The following is a 13,918-nucleotide window of genomic DNA, read 5'->3' as shown; positions in this document are numbered from 1 at the left end:
GTGAAATATATTTTTCGATAGAAGCATTTAAGGTCAGCGATGGAGGTCAGTTAGGTTTTTTTCAAGTAGTTGAATTTTGCTTTGTTATTTCTACAGATACATTAGAACCCTGTTAACATTAAACAAACTTAAATATGAAAAGTACTTTCTTCATTTTGTTTAACGATATCCTCTTACTTTTGATTATTTCTCCAGTTCTTTGCTGTAACCTGACGTTTCAATCATTGATACATAAGAAATAAACTGGATTATAATGGGCTTTTTAAATATTGTTTTTTTTATGTGCAACTCAAACAGTTAAATTGATAATGTGACATATTTTTTTTTATATTTTCTTTAAAATGTTAAATAAAAAGTGTATTTTACTTAAAATATGTGATCCAAAATCTTTATTTAATGTTTTCAATTTAACCGACTCTAGTAACAATGTGGTAATTATCAACTTCAACAGCCATGATAGGTGGTCGATTAAACACAAAATTAAACATTTGTCCAGTCGTGTTTGCTTTTTCGTTGCTCCCGAATCGTTCCATTTTTTTTTGATGATATTTAGAATCAAGGAGCACAAGCTTTGTTCGACTTGTTTTGGTCTCCAGATGTCTGATTCGGAGGCAGATGCTTGTACACTATAAAGACCGACTTTAATGACTGTAATTACCCACAGATTCGGGCTACTGAATGAGAAACAGTCTCACTGTCCTCGGGTTCTTTCGAAAAAAAAAGAAAAAAAAAAGTGCTTGTTCTAGTTGTCTGATATAATTTCGGTTAAATTATTAATCTGAATTTTTAAACGGCAACAAGAAACAACAAGACACTTTAACGGTTTCCGGAATATCCTCCTTCATTATATGCGACGCTTCCACTGGGAACCTCCAGTGTTCGCTCTTTAAAAAGGTTTTGCAGTTCAGTGACTTTATGAAATCTTAATACAACTCCAAGTACATACTGTATATAATATGATGATAAACCACAAAAACAAGTAGTGCTTAAGGTGACCACATGTTGTCAACATCCTGGATGGATGGATGGATGGAGAACAGATTGGATGGATGGATGGACGGAGAACAGATTGGATGGATGGATGGATTATGAACAGATTGGATGGATGGATGGATGGATGGATGGATGGATGGATGGATGGATGGATGGATGGATAGACCTTATCTATACATGTTTTTTTTAAATACTGCAAACGTTAAAGTAGTAGGACGAGTGCACAAAAACAGAGAATACAAAAATATTAGGAGAAACAGTGTTTGTTTAGTGTGATGTGTGATAATAAAATAAAATGGTTATTTTTGACATAATAAAACAGTGAAGATGAGCAATATATATATTTTTTAAATAGCATAATAGGTTCTGGAGCATTATAAGAGAGAAATGTATGTAAATTATAAAATAAAAAGTTAAAAACTGCAATATTATGAGATGCATATAACAAAAAAAATCAACATCAATATAAAAGGCATTGTTTATTTCAAGTCTATTTTCAAATGGTGCAGTAGAGATACACTAAAGTGAGTTTTAGTTTACTTGAAGTGGGTTTGATCTACATGGACAAACACAAATCAAGAGGATCACAGGGACCCTAATGCTGAGAAAATGCTCAAGGGAAAAAATGCTGACGAAACGGAAACATGTGCATGTGTGGCCGGTCTGAGGGATTCAAGAGAAATAAAACAAAGTGACGTAGAAAGATTTATCCTTTCTTTGTCTCCCTCTGTCTCTCTCTCTCTCTCTGAACAGAGTCAGTAATCCACAACAGGTTGCTAACTGCTATGCGCTGCTGCACACAGAAGCCACATTCCATCCTCTCGCTAATATTTCTCTCGGCGTTGAGTCTCCGTCCCGGACCTTTCTTGTTAGAAAGCTTTCCCCGGCGAGATGGAAGAAACCGAACCGGGTGACGAGTCAGGATTTGAAGGTCTTAGTGTTTTACAAACTGGCCAAAGTTTTTCTGACAGCATCATACAGGCGGTTCATTGTCGGAGCCGGGGTCCAGAATGCAACTGCCAGCTGTTTTCTTTGTAGATCACAGCGAAAGAAAACAGCAGACCCAAGGTCAGCACAGACAGGCTTTTCCCTCCACAGCAGAATCTACATATGCAAGGGCGGCGGACAAAAAACTGTCTGTCACCGACAAGATCTCTTCAGCTGATTATTCCAACGGTTCTGGTAAAAGGACATGAAAGATAGCATTGACTTTATCAGGTGCCCATTAAACGAGGAAATGTGTTTTAAAGTTTTTTTTTGTTTTTTTTCGCAGGAGGCGCTATCACTCTTGTCCAGCTGCTGTCCTGTTAGGACACGCCAGAGTTTTTTCAGAGGGATGTCAGGCTGTCCTCTGAGGATGTGCTGGATTTAAAAATGTCACACTTTTCTCCAGGGAAATCATGAGAACCAAAATTCTTCTCCTTGGAATAAACATTTTAACTTATAAGTTTTGGTAAAATATCAAAGGTTTATCCAGATAAATATATGTTGTGTAACAGACGGTGACAAAAATGCAAAAGTTATTAAAATCCAGCTATTAAAAAAACGAATTTTGTACATAATATATAATGTAAAAAATACTATAATGCTGTATAAGATATTCATTGATGAAGTAAAGAGAAAATCATTTATTTTAGCTTTTATTCACCTCAGTGGTGACAAATCAATTCAAAGGTTAGATCCTAATAACAGCTTTCCCTTTGCTTTAACCAGATTCTGGTTCTACTGAGGTTTCTGCTTCAATAATTCTATCTAGACAGAGATGTAAAAATCCAATACAATTTGATTTAAATTGTCAAATCTTGACAGTCACATGTAACTCAAGACACTAGTGGAAAAAAGGTGGAATTGTTTAGTTTCTTTATGGCAGTGCATATGATGGATGAGTCGGCCATAATGAAACAAATCGAGTCAAAATCGATCTGGAAAATGTTTTTTGTGTTGCTTCTGCAAAATCCAATTCTAATTCAAATATTTTCCACAGATATTTGAGAATAGAGTATAAAACAATGGTAAGTCAAGGCGTCTAAGTTACAGCACAAACAAGACAAAAACTTATCTAGATGTAAGTTCAAAGGTCATACCTGGAAAAAGAGTGTTGAAATGAAAGTACCAGGTGAACGAAAGAAAGGACTATAGAAGTTCAAAGATGTAGTGAATGAGGACATGAGGAAGATGAGGTGGGACTCAAACTTGTGATAAGTAAAGGTGGTGCTGAGGCAAACCCCTCACAGCACATGCCAAAAAGATACAGACAAGTTGTGGGATTGAACATCCCACAACATATTATTCATACGTTTAAATTAGAGTTTTTCATATAATTCAGTTTTTTTTAAACTTAAAAATAAAGAAACAAAAGAATCTCCTACGTAACTCAATGTTTTTTACAGAAACAATAGTAACATAAACATAAAAATAAAGTATTTTGCAAATTTAATTTAATTCAAAACTGTCTGCCTCACTGCTTGGTACTGTTCTTCTATTACTTATTCTGTGTGTTATATTATTTTAATTATTTCATTCTGTACTGAGACCACAAGAAATACACTGGCAATAAAAAAGGTTTCTGATTCGGATTTAACTTTTAAAAAGCTCATCACAACACAAACTCATCCCCCCGTGAATCCTTATTATCTGGGAGCCCCCAAGAAAAGGAACACACCTATGTTAATAGCAGCATCTCCTGCTAATGTCAGGGTGTCTTCTGCTGCACTCATTGAAGCAACAACTGTTGCCCCTGATATCAGCCTCATGATAAAAGCCCTTCAGGAGGTGGACTGCTTCATGTCAGACTCACACACACCACTAGAAGTGGAGACGCAAACAATGACGTCCAGTCATTAAAAGTTTATAATTCCCTATCAGGGGGGAAATGACTGGTTACCCAGGTTTCATTACTGGTAACCAGAACTGCAGTGTTTTCACATCAATCATGCATGAAGCCAGTGCACGCACACGTACTGAAAGAAGGTTTGTGTGTACTTACCTACTACTCTGTCCCCGCTACCAGGAATAATAAAATAATGAAAAAAAACTGTCAATAAAGGATGATTCCTGCCTTGGCAAAAAAATAAAAAATAAAAAAGTCCACCAAAGAGTTGCAGCTCTGACTCGGCAGGTCCTCGCACTGACACTGTGAAGTCCTACACTGAGCCTCGGGACACACAACACGCACAAGCCCCTCCCACCACACACACACACACACACACACACACACACGAGGGAGGGGAAGTGAGGTGAACACCTTCTGCGCGAGCGTTTTTTAAACTGCCAACATGTTTTTAAATAGTATTTGTATTGTAAATGTCAGACGCGTCTCGTGACGCTTCCAGAGTTGCAACACGTCTTTGACACTTCAAGACAATACAAAGGATGTTATTGTTTATCTTAGAATTATTTTTAGTTTTAAGTGTAAATGCTGAGCTACTGATTATTAATTACTACTTAATTACTACTACTATTACTAAATTGTTATTAGATTAATATATTGTTAATTACAAATATTTAAAAAAGTAATTATCTTGCTTTTTATCTGAACTTTTTTCTTTTTTATAAGCTGAAGATATTAATTTGTTCATTCATTGTCTACGGCTTTATCCCGGGGTCGTGGTCGCGGATACTGGAGCCTATTATCCCCAGTATCATAGGGCGAGAGTCAAGGGACACCCTGGACAGGACGCCAGTCGGTCACAGGGCACACAAAGTAAATAAGTAAGTAATCTGTGTTTATAAAGTGGTTTTCCAGACCAGGGTCACAAATCGCTTAAACAATCAAAACAATACTCAATAAAATATATACTTTAAAGGTCAAGATAACAGCGAGACAAACGCAGGAGTTCCAAGAAAGGAAAGACAGACAACCATACACACACACACTCATACCGACGGACAATTTCCCAAAGTTCTCTATCAACCTCGGTATGTTTTTGGACTGTGGGACAATGACATTAAAATAAGGTCAAAACTAGAATAAATAAGTAGATAATGTAGAAAACTATTTGAAGTGCAATAAAAGTTACAGAATAAATTGTTATCCAAAGTTTAAAAAAAAAGTTTTTTTTCAACAAACAGGAATAGAACTTTGAAATGTATATACATGACTTTCTTCTTTGATTTATAAGATGGCTCAGAAAACACACATGGAAATAAACTAAAAACAAATGTTGATATTCCTCATGTGTTTACTGTAATTCAATGTCATACATGTCTTTCTAAATGATATTTCTTCGTTTGTATAAATGCTAAAAGTCAGAGAGATTGCTGTTCAGTGTTTTCTCTTTGACTCGATCTGGACGACAGATGTTTTGATTCTCCGGCAGCTGCTCGCACACATTAAAGGCTATAATGGTTGTAATTACCAGCAAATTCGAAAACTACCGAAAAATAAAAATGGTCTGTCCTCGAGGCAGACAGTCTTAAAAGTTAGATTGTTGGTTTTTACAAAGTAAATCCTTTTATTTATCACGGCCAGTTTAAACAAGGCATAGTAGATGAAGGGACACAAAATGAGGGGAATTAAAGTTAAAAGTTTTTGGAAGGAGGAGTTAATAATAATGGATTCGTTTAGCATTAAAAAAAGAAACAACAGAACTTGAGTTGTAACCTAAAAACATTCATAAAACATGATGTGGTAAGTTGAACGTTTGAATAGCATCAAGATCAAAATTGTTACAACACAAACGTACAATCATGCAAAAAGCCAAACTTTTTTCAGTAGCGGAGATAAAGCTAGGAGTTTAGCCATCTAATAGAGACTTGGAGTAGCACCTGTCAAGCTATTTAACATCTCCATAGAGAAATTTCACAGAGAAATTAACCTATTTGAACTTTGTAAAACTACTTTTAAATCAATGCATAGAACAATAACTGTAAAAAAAATAGTAGTAACAATTAAAAAAGAAAAAATCAATAAAAAATGCAGTCAACAAAAGATAATGACCTCCTAAATGCTATAAGCTAAATAATATCGGGGGCAAACGGAAAAGGCATCAGATGATAACTGTTGCTAAAATTAAAGATGCTAATAATACCTTACGCGGCGATGTGGATAGTTTAGCTTTCAGTTTCGACATGTGGGAATGCAGACCCCGTGCGATGGCAAGACACCTGAGACCTAGCGCCGCCACAGCTTCGGCCTTTGGTGGACGGACAGTTTATTTACATTCAGTGAGACACACACACACTGTCAAAGACCCTGCTCTGGTTGAGTGCGAGCACCTGTCATTGCCACGCAGAATGGTAAACACTCGTGCAGACATCTAAACATGTGTCTGTGACCTGATCTTTTTCTCCACGTGTAGTTCATTTTTAAAGACGCCAAAAATGTGTCAACCTGAAGTAAGGCTGCACGATATATCGGAAAAATATCGATATCGTGATATTGGCACATGCGATATGCATATCGAAAACATGTGCAATGATTTATATTTTTTTTATGTATAAATCACTCAGTTCTTTAATGCGCACTACGACCAATCAGTGTCAAGTTCTGTAAAGTTGTCAATTTGTACTTCTATGTCTTGTTGTTGTTTACGTCTCTGTCTGTCTGTGAGCTGTGCAGCGCCGCTTGCTAGGCTGAGTAGCTATGGCAAGGCGACCCTTTTCTAAAGCAACATATGGTAAGTACTTTTCAGCTCGTCTCAGTTGTTTTTATAAGATCGTGGAACTTACAAACAAGAGTAAACCTGTCCGTCTTCACCGTAAGCTATTGAGCTAAGTTGTTAGTATCAGGTCATTTATAAACTGTTATGTGTGAACAATTCGGTGGTTTTATCATTGAATTGGTGATATCGCGACGCGCCGGCGGCTCCTCTCTGATGTCGCTCAGTTTCGCGGGAAACCGATAACTAATATGGATATATTGCAATTCAAGACACCAATATCGAATATCGCACACATTTCCAATATCGTGCAGCCCTAACCTGAAGTAAAAGTTACTTGTTTTAAACATTACATTCGTATACATTATTTATTTTGACAATGATACGTTTATAATTTATTTAATACAACTTTTTTCCTACAAAATATTAGCTTAAATTTAGTCAAATTATTATACTTTAATGCAATACATTATATATAAAAATCCTTGTACAACTGTTCACTACTGTAATTATTTTTATTATCATTAATTTTATAGAAAAAAACTTGAGAATAAGATTTGAAAAGGAAAAACATTCTCAACTTTCCCCTACGATTGGCCTCATAATAAGCTGAAGCCGAGGTAAGAGGGTTACTTAAGTCCACCCGGCTTAACCGCCACAATGAATAAAAACAAGTTGATGGGACGGTTTGTTCCGGAGTGCAGTGAAAAAAAAAAAAAGTGAGAAGCCAAGAACATCATACAAAAAAGATCAAGCAAGTGTTGAGTTAAGCTTGAATTGTCTAAAAACATGGCAGCTAGACTTGTAACTTGTGAAACCTGTTGATATTTTGTAAAAACAAATGTGTCTTAAGATAAAGCTGTGACGACTTGCATCACCTCTGACACAGCAAGTCTCCGGCAGAGCTCGTTTTTCTGGTGGTTCCGGAGACAATATCTGGCGTGTGTGAGAGCTTTCAACCATTTAAAGTGACTCACCTCAGGTCCTTTCATTAAACCTGCTGCACACATGCTTATTTTCTGTCCGTCGTCATCCCAACGGTTACTCACTGGTCTGAAGCTCCTGGAGTTCCCAGCACCGCCGGTCACATGAGCGCCGCATCATCCTAACCTTGAGAGAGCCGACCGACCTCCACGTCCTTCTAATCTCTGCTCTGTCTTTCGAGGAGTGGCTTTGTTCGCTTCGCCGCCAAACGATTAATTAGATTAACAATTAGTTCAAGCCCCGGCTAGCTGGACCGGGTCCAGGCGTGAGAAGGACTGCTTGATGTCTTGCACACAGACCAGGAGAAAACAGCCTGGGTGCACCTCAGGTGGTCGTTTGTGTTCGGTGGCAGACGCTCAACTTCTACTGTACGTGCCACACCGACGACTAAATATACGAAATCTGACAGACATACAAGAATAAACATGTCGACCAGCTCGATGAATGACAGTTTTTGGCTTCCGATGAAAAGGTGATGATGGTCTATAATGATTAAGCAGAAGAGGAAAGATGAAGGAGTCATTCATTTATAAGTAGGTGAGCAAACATGACTTGTCCTTCATTGAGTGAATCCAATCATCTGTAAAGGACCCTTCTTAGGTTGAAAGTAAAACTGTGGAAAATGTTATAATAATAATGATAATAGTAATAATAAATATTTGTATTATTTATTAGTCGTTAAACTATAAACGTACATTTTTTTTGTTTTACTTTCTTGAAAACAATAAAATAAATATTGAAATTGTATTAAAGGGCAACTAATGTGTCTATTTAAGTGTCTTTAAATAGATGTTGGACTCTATTGTACTCATCAGTATGTATCCGTACAAAACTCTCTTTTCATTGAATTAATTACATTGGAAAATGTGCTTAAGCCCCGCCCACTGAAAAAATCCTTTTTATTTTTTAAATCTTCTTTAACATAACCACACCCACTCTGCTGTGATTGGTCAAGCGTCAAGGTTTGTCACCCAACATCATCAATCTCGGAAGTCTCCACCTCCAAGTGACTCGTTGTATAAATAAAGCAGGCGTGATTAAAGCTGGCCGGAAAACGAGTGAACCCCATTATTACGTCATAATGAGATTCACTCTCGTAACCTCTCATTCGCTGAGAATTCAGACGGGGGAGAACTGAATAAAGTAATAACTTCAAAGCATCGTCATAATGAGGGACTTACTGCATCTTGGAGAGGAAAATTGTAACATTTGAAACATGTACGATTGGGTTTTAACATTACTTACCCTTCAAGAAAGTCATTTGCGTAAAAATAATAACTTATTTTTCCTTATGCTCAAAATATAATGTAATAATTACGCTCAATCTTTTGGTCTTGAAATTCAATCAAACCCCTTTTTTCTACAACAGTCACGGCATGTAATTGGGCCCCTGAGGTAATGTAATTGCATGTTTTAATCAATTCACCATCAATCTTAGGTTTAAATATAACTCTTATAACATTTCTTCCCCGATTGCGTCGACTCATTCTGGCCATGTTGACCTTCCTTACGATCATCTATAAAAGTGAATATTAGAAGCACCGAGCTCTTGAAATGTAAGTGTATCTCCAGTGGATTACATTTCCAGATTCAGCAGACACTCGGGGATTATAGTGTTTCTGAAAAAGGTCACTGTAAAACATACAGTCAATCTACAGAAGGTTAAAGAGGCGACGACTCCGCTACCCGGTTCCTCTTCATCAGTCAGAAGGATGAAACGATGTGTGCTAATATGATCTGGATTCTTTCTCCAGCCGTTTAGAGAGTAATCTCCCCACCACCAGAAAAAGAAAGAAAAAAAAAGTCCCTGATCGGATGACAGAAGAATTGCGGTTCACAGAATGAAATAAAAAAAAAAAAAAATGAATCATGACTCTGATGGAGGGAAAATCCCATGGATGAATTAGTGATGATCCCATCTACATGTGGGGCAGACGACACATGAAATATTAAGTTGGCCACGAACAGTGCGAGGGACTTCTCGGGATGAGAAAGTCCTTCAAAAAAAATGAGGAACCCGACAGCTGCTAGAAAACACATGATGTCATGTCAATCAAATCAAATATCTGCATCATCCACGCTCGTACACGCCCAGTTTTGACGTAGTGGAGAACGGAGCAAGTAAGTGAGTCTGAGGTGACGTATATATATATATATATATGTGTAAAAGAAGATAACGTGTTGTCATTTGTGGTGGTGGGGGGGAAAGTGCACGCGTGTGCTTTTTTAACTCCACTATGCAAATGAGAAGGGATGACTTCACACCGAAAGGTAATTGTAGAGTAGCTGCCGACTCTCCCCATGAGCCGGCGCAGAGATCATCTTTACCATGGTTACCGGCACCGTGCTGAAGTAAACGTACACACACACCGAAAGAGACATTGCCATGGCATCCGACGCCGAGGCGACGAAGAGCTTTTTTTTCTCTTTTTTTTCCATGACCGAACCAATTTACTCGGCGGCGGAACTGCACACTCAGACAACCTTCTGCCAATCATCTCCACTCACTCCTCCTCCTCCTCTTCTCCTGCCGCGGTTCTGTTCAATTTAAGCCCAAAAAAAAAGGAAAGGGAGACGTACCTCATCCCGGGGAAGGTCCAGGCTGAGCTTTGGTCGCCGGTTCGATCGGTGACAGACGAGGAGACGCTCTCTGCAGGGATCCCAGGAGATGCTCGGGGATGCTGCTGAACCGGCACCGCTCGTTTTCCTCCGCCACTATCAGCACCAGCAGCAGCGAATCGGGAGGGGAGGGGACGCCGGAGAGAGCCAGAGAGGGGGGTTGCTCTATGATCAGCAGAAACATTACATCATAGGCTGCCTCTGTGGAAGGGTGGGCGAGGAGTGGACGGAGGACAGGAGCCGTTCCTTATTGCGGCGCTCGTTTCTGTCACTGCCGAGCATCATTTTCGGCTCTAAATTGAATATTTGGGGATCTGATTGTTACATTTTCCCTCTGTTGTCATAACAAGAGACTTGTTTTAATGGAACCAAACACGGTTATAATTGTGCACAATGGATGTTTGCTCTCGCATTAGATTTAATAAGATGTGCCTGCGTGTGTGCTCAGATGAGCGAATGTCTTGTCTGAGTTCTAAATTTAATTTGGTGTGCATGTCTCGAATCGAAAATCTTTCGCTGAACTTTTAAAAACAGTGACTCAACAAGGATGATGACGTCTGCAGGTTAAGAAATGTCACCAGACTATCTGACCTTTAGCAGAAAATATAAAGTACTATAAAAAGCAATTTGAATTCAATTTTATTTTTTAAGAGTAATAAATGAGGATGGAATGTAGGTCCAAGAATCTGGATTTAAACACTTAAACGTAACATTCTGTGCTTTAATGACTTTATTCATTAATATAAATTTGCATTTTCATTAAACCACATTTAGTAACTAAAGTATGAATGAGTTACAGGTAAAGGTGGCTTTAGATGTCCGTCAAATACTATCGATAAAGCACAACTTTTAAAATAAATCAAACAAATTCTTTTTAGAATGCTTAACGAAACGACACCTCAAAAGCCAAAAGCTAAAAAGGTCAGACAATGTTTAGGCTTAAATCACATGTTATTCTCTCTTGAAACAGGAGTCAAATGACCTTCGTCAACCTTTTACAAATCAACACAGTAAATGACCGTTAAAATAAAATAACCAAGTAACTATAATCTTGGTCTTAAGTGAAGGAGCAGCGTTTATACTACGAGCGTCGATCACGGCCGGGGATCTCACCGTATCTCTAAGGGAGAGTCCAGCCTCCGGATAAAACTCATGTCTAATGCTTGTACCAGTTATCTTGTCCTTCCGGGTCACTTTCCAATGTCATGATGACCATAGGGATGTAGATGCGCTGGTATACTGGGAGCTTTGCCTTTTGGTTTTGGTCAACTTTCACCAGTTAAATCTGTTGACAGATTTGAGATTTTATCAAATAATGGTATTAATCAGTCTTTACGTAATGTGTCCATCGATTAAGTATCTTAACCCACTGTCCACCTTAACCATGTCTCCAAACATCTCAACATATTACACAGCACTACATAATACCCGCACGTACTACAATTCCCTGATGATGTCATCAGAGCCATAAGGTTTATATTATATATATCTGTTGTTTATAGCCAGACTTGATTCTTTTAAATAAAAATAAAACACTTATTTAACCTTTTTAATGATTTGGAATGGTTATATTTTAATGCTAAACTATAAAACAAAAGTTGTATGGTACAAACAATTACAATAATCATTTTTAGTGCATTCTCCCCTGAATACTGACCGCCCTAATAATTCCTCACTGAAGTGATCCAGTAGAAGACATTCCTTAAAAGGACCCGGGGACACACCAATCATGTTTTACTGTCCACAACAAAATTCACACCTCGAGAAGATAAAACCAAATGGGCCAAAGCAGGACAGATATTCCAAGGTGCCACTAAACACTCGCTGAGCATCTGCAAAGCAACGCCTGACCAAAAGGGGACCAGTGTAACCGATACCTATTCCCTTTGGTCGTTTTTTAAACACCGAGACAACCCTCTGGAGACGCTCGACAACAGCTCTCAGCGTCCGTCATACGACGCTAAAGGACCCTGATGAGTGTCAACACAAACGCCGCAGTGTTTGTCTTGCTCAAGCCAGTTGTAATTGATTTGGCTAAAGAGCCCAAAACAAGAGTCAGCTGTTGCAAACTGTGAGCCTCCATATACGACCCTTGTTTTCAGTTAGAGTACATCACTATATTGTAAATAAAGAATGATTAATAAATGCTAATACATTGTTTTTTTATGACTTTTGAAGGTTATAAGAACAAACATTGAATTTTGTTTCTTGATTCTTTTGTGTGTACCTCCAAAAACTCTTCAAAGTTGAGGAGTAGTACTTTGTTGTCTAGTTGGAGCCAATTAACAACCCCGAGAGCAGTACTAAATATAGCAATATTAATTATGCAAGGAGCTCATTAAAGTATTACTTAAAAGTAGTTTGCTATATGGGCTTCGAAATGGAAGATCCTTGATCAGAGTTGCAGTATCATTAGTAAACCTAATGATGGTGAGAGTCGATCTTTTGGTTAAATTAAAAAATATACTCTAAGATGTTTTTTAAGGCGTTTCTTGAGTGCAATATTTTGTTCACTTGCACAATAATATGGATACAATTAATCATTCAATTTAAAATGTAGCTTTCAGTTGAAACATCATCAAATCTTGATTCATATCTCGCAAACTTGAATCAATTATTTGCCCTGCAGACAGAAGGTTTAAGATTTCTAACATATCAATATTGAGTAAAACAACTTTATATTATTATCAAAATATTTTTGCAAAAATCGACTTTTACGTGTTATTAAGACTTATATCCTCTCCTTATTAAGATACATTTTCACCACAGACAATGAAATGTGATTAGATTTTATATAATAATAATAATATAATAATAATGATATTTTTATTTATATAGCCCTTTTTAAACCGTAGTTACAAAGTGTTTTACACTAAACAAGATAAAACAACACACTTTCTATTCAAGGAAAATATTATTAAATAAAATAATAAAAACACTGAAAATAAAGAACAGTAAAAGCCCATTGATGAACCCAAGGGTTAAGGGTTAAAAGGTGACATCACACACAAGCCAGTCTGTAAAAGTCTGTTTTAAAAGAGATTTAAAAGAAGACACTGACTCAGCCAGTCTTACTGTATCTCCTCGGGCAGGTCGTTCCTAAGTTGAAGTAGTTTGATTGTATGATGCATTTTATGAAGTCATCTTTCTCTTGCATATTACAATCCTAACTGGGCCTGTCGTTGCAGATGTGAGAAGCCATACAAGTGAGAACGGAAATCTTAAAATCTTTCTAGATCCAGATGAAACCACCAAAATATGATGATAATATGCCTTTAAAGTTAGCTTGGCGGTAATACTTTTCTCCTTAATCTATGCTCATTATATTTGCACTTTGTTATCTCATTGCACTTTGTTTTTTATTTGCACTTTGTTCTTGTTCTTGCTCTCATGAAACTTATGTTCCTTCTATTGTCCGCTGTGAACTGGAAACCTATAATTTCCCGAAGGAGATCTCTAGAGGGATTAATAAAGTAAATCTAATCTAATCTACTTGAAAAATGATAAGTGAAAGGCAGAAGAGTTTTTTTTTTTTAATAATTAAATCAATGATTCATGTGTGGATTTGTGTCTCCTAAAAGACAATGGACATTAATTGTTTTTTTAAATAATTGTTTTGTAGCGAACCGCACTACAGGATATACATAAAGCCTGTTAAATAAAAAAACATTTCACATAAATGAAATATTAAGTTGGGAGCCAAAGTCGAATGAATTTCATCA

The 13,918-nt window shown here is 37.2% G+C and overlaps 1 protein-coding gene across 3 annotated transcripts in view; it reads right to left on the bottom strand.

Moving 5' to 3' along the window:
- The window catches only part of sema4ba (sema domain, immunoglobulin domain (Ig), transmembrane domain (TM) and short cytoplasmic domain, (semaphorin) 4Ba), a 71,901-nt gene that overhangs the window by 40,381 nt on the left and 17,602 nt on the right, over positions 1 to 13,918 (bottom strand). Inside the window, exons 3-4 of one of the 3 annotated variants that reach the window (XM_087798251.1) lie at positions 11,310 to 11,481; positions 10,158 to 10,361 (exon numbers count right to left, since the gene is read on the bottom strand). The gene's annotated coding sequence lies outside the window, so the exon portion shown is untranslated. Of the gene's footprint in view, positions 1 to 3,979; positions 4,191 to 10,157; positions 10,362 to 11,309; positions 11,482 to 13,918 lie in introns of those variants that run through there. The other 2 variants (XM_087798252.1, XM_087798250.1) reach the window with 2 other exon arrangements.

Source organism: Callionymus lyra, chromosome 8 (assembly GCF_982586985.1).
Source record: "Callionymus lyra chromosome 8, fCalLyr1.hap1.1, whole genome shotgun sequence".
Lineage (NCBI taxonomy): Eukaryota > Metazoa > Chordata > Actinopteri > Syngnathiformes > Callionymidae > Callionymus > Callionymus lyra.
The sequence above is the reverse complement of the archived record's forward strand: the minus strand, read 5'-3'. Positions and strand labels throughout refer to the sequence as shown.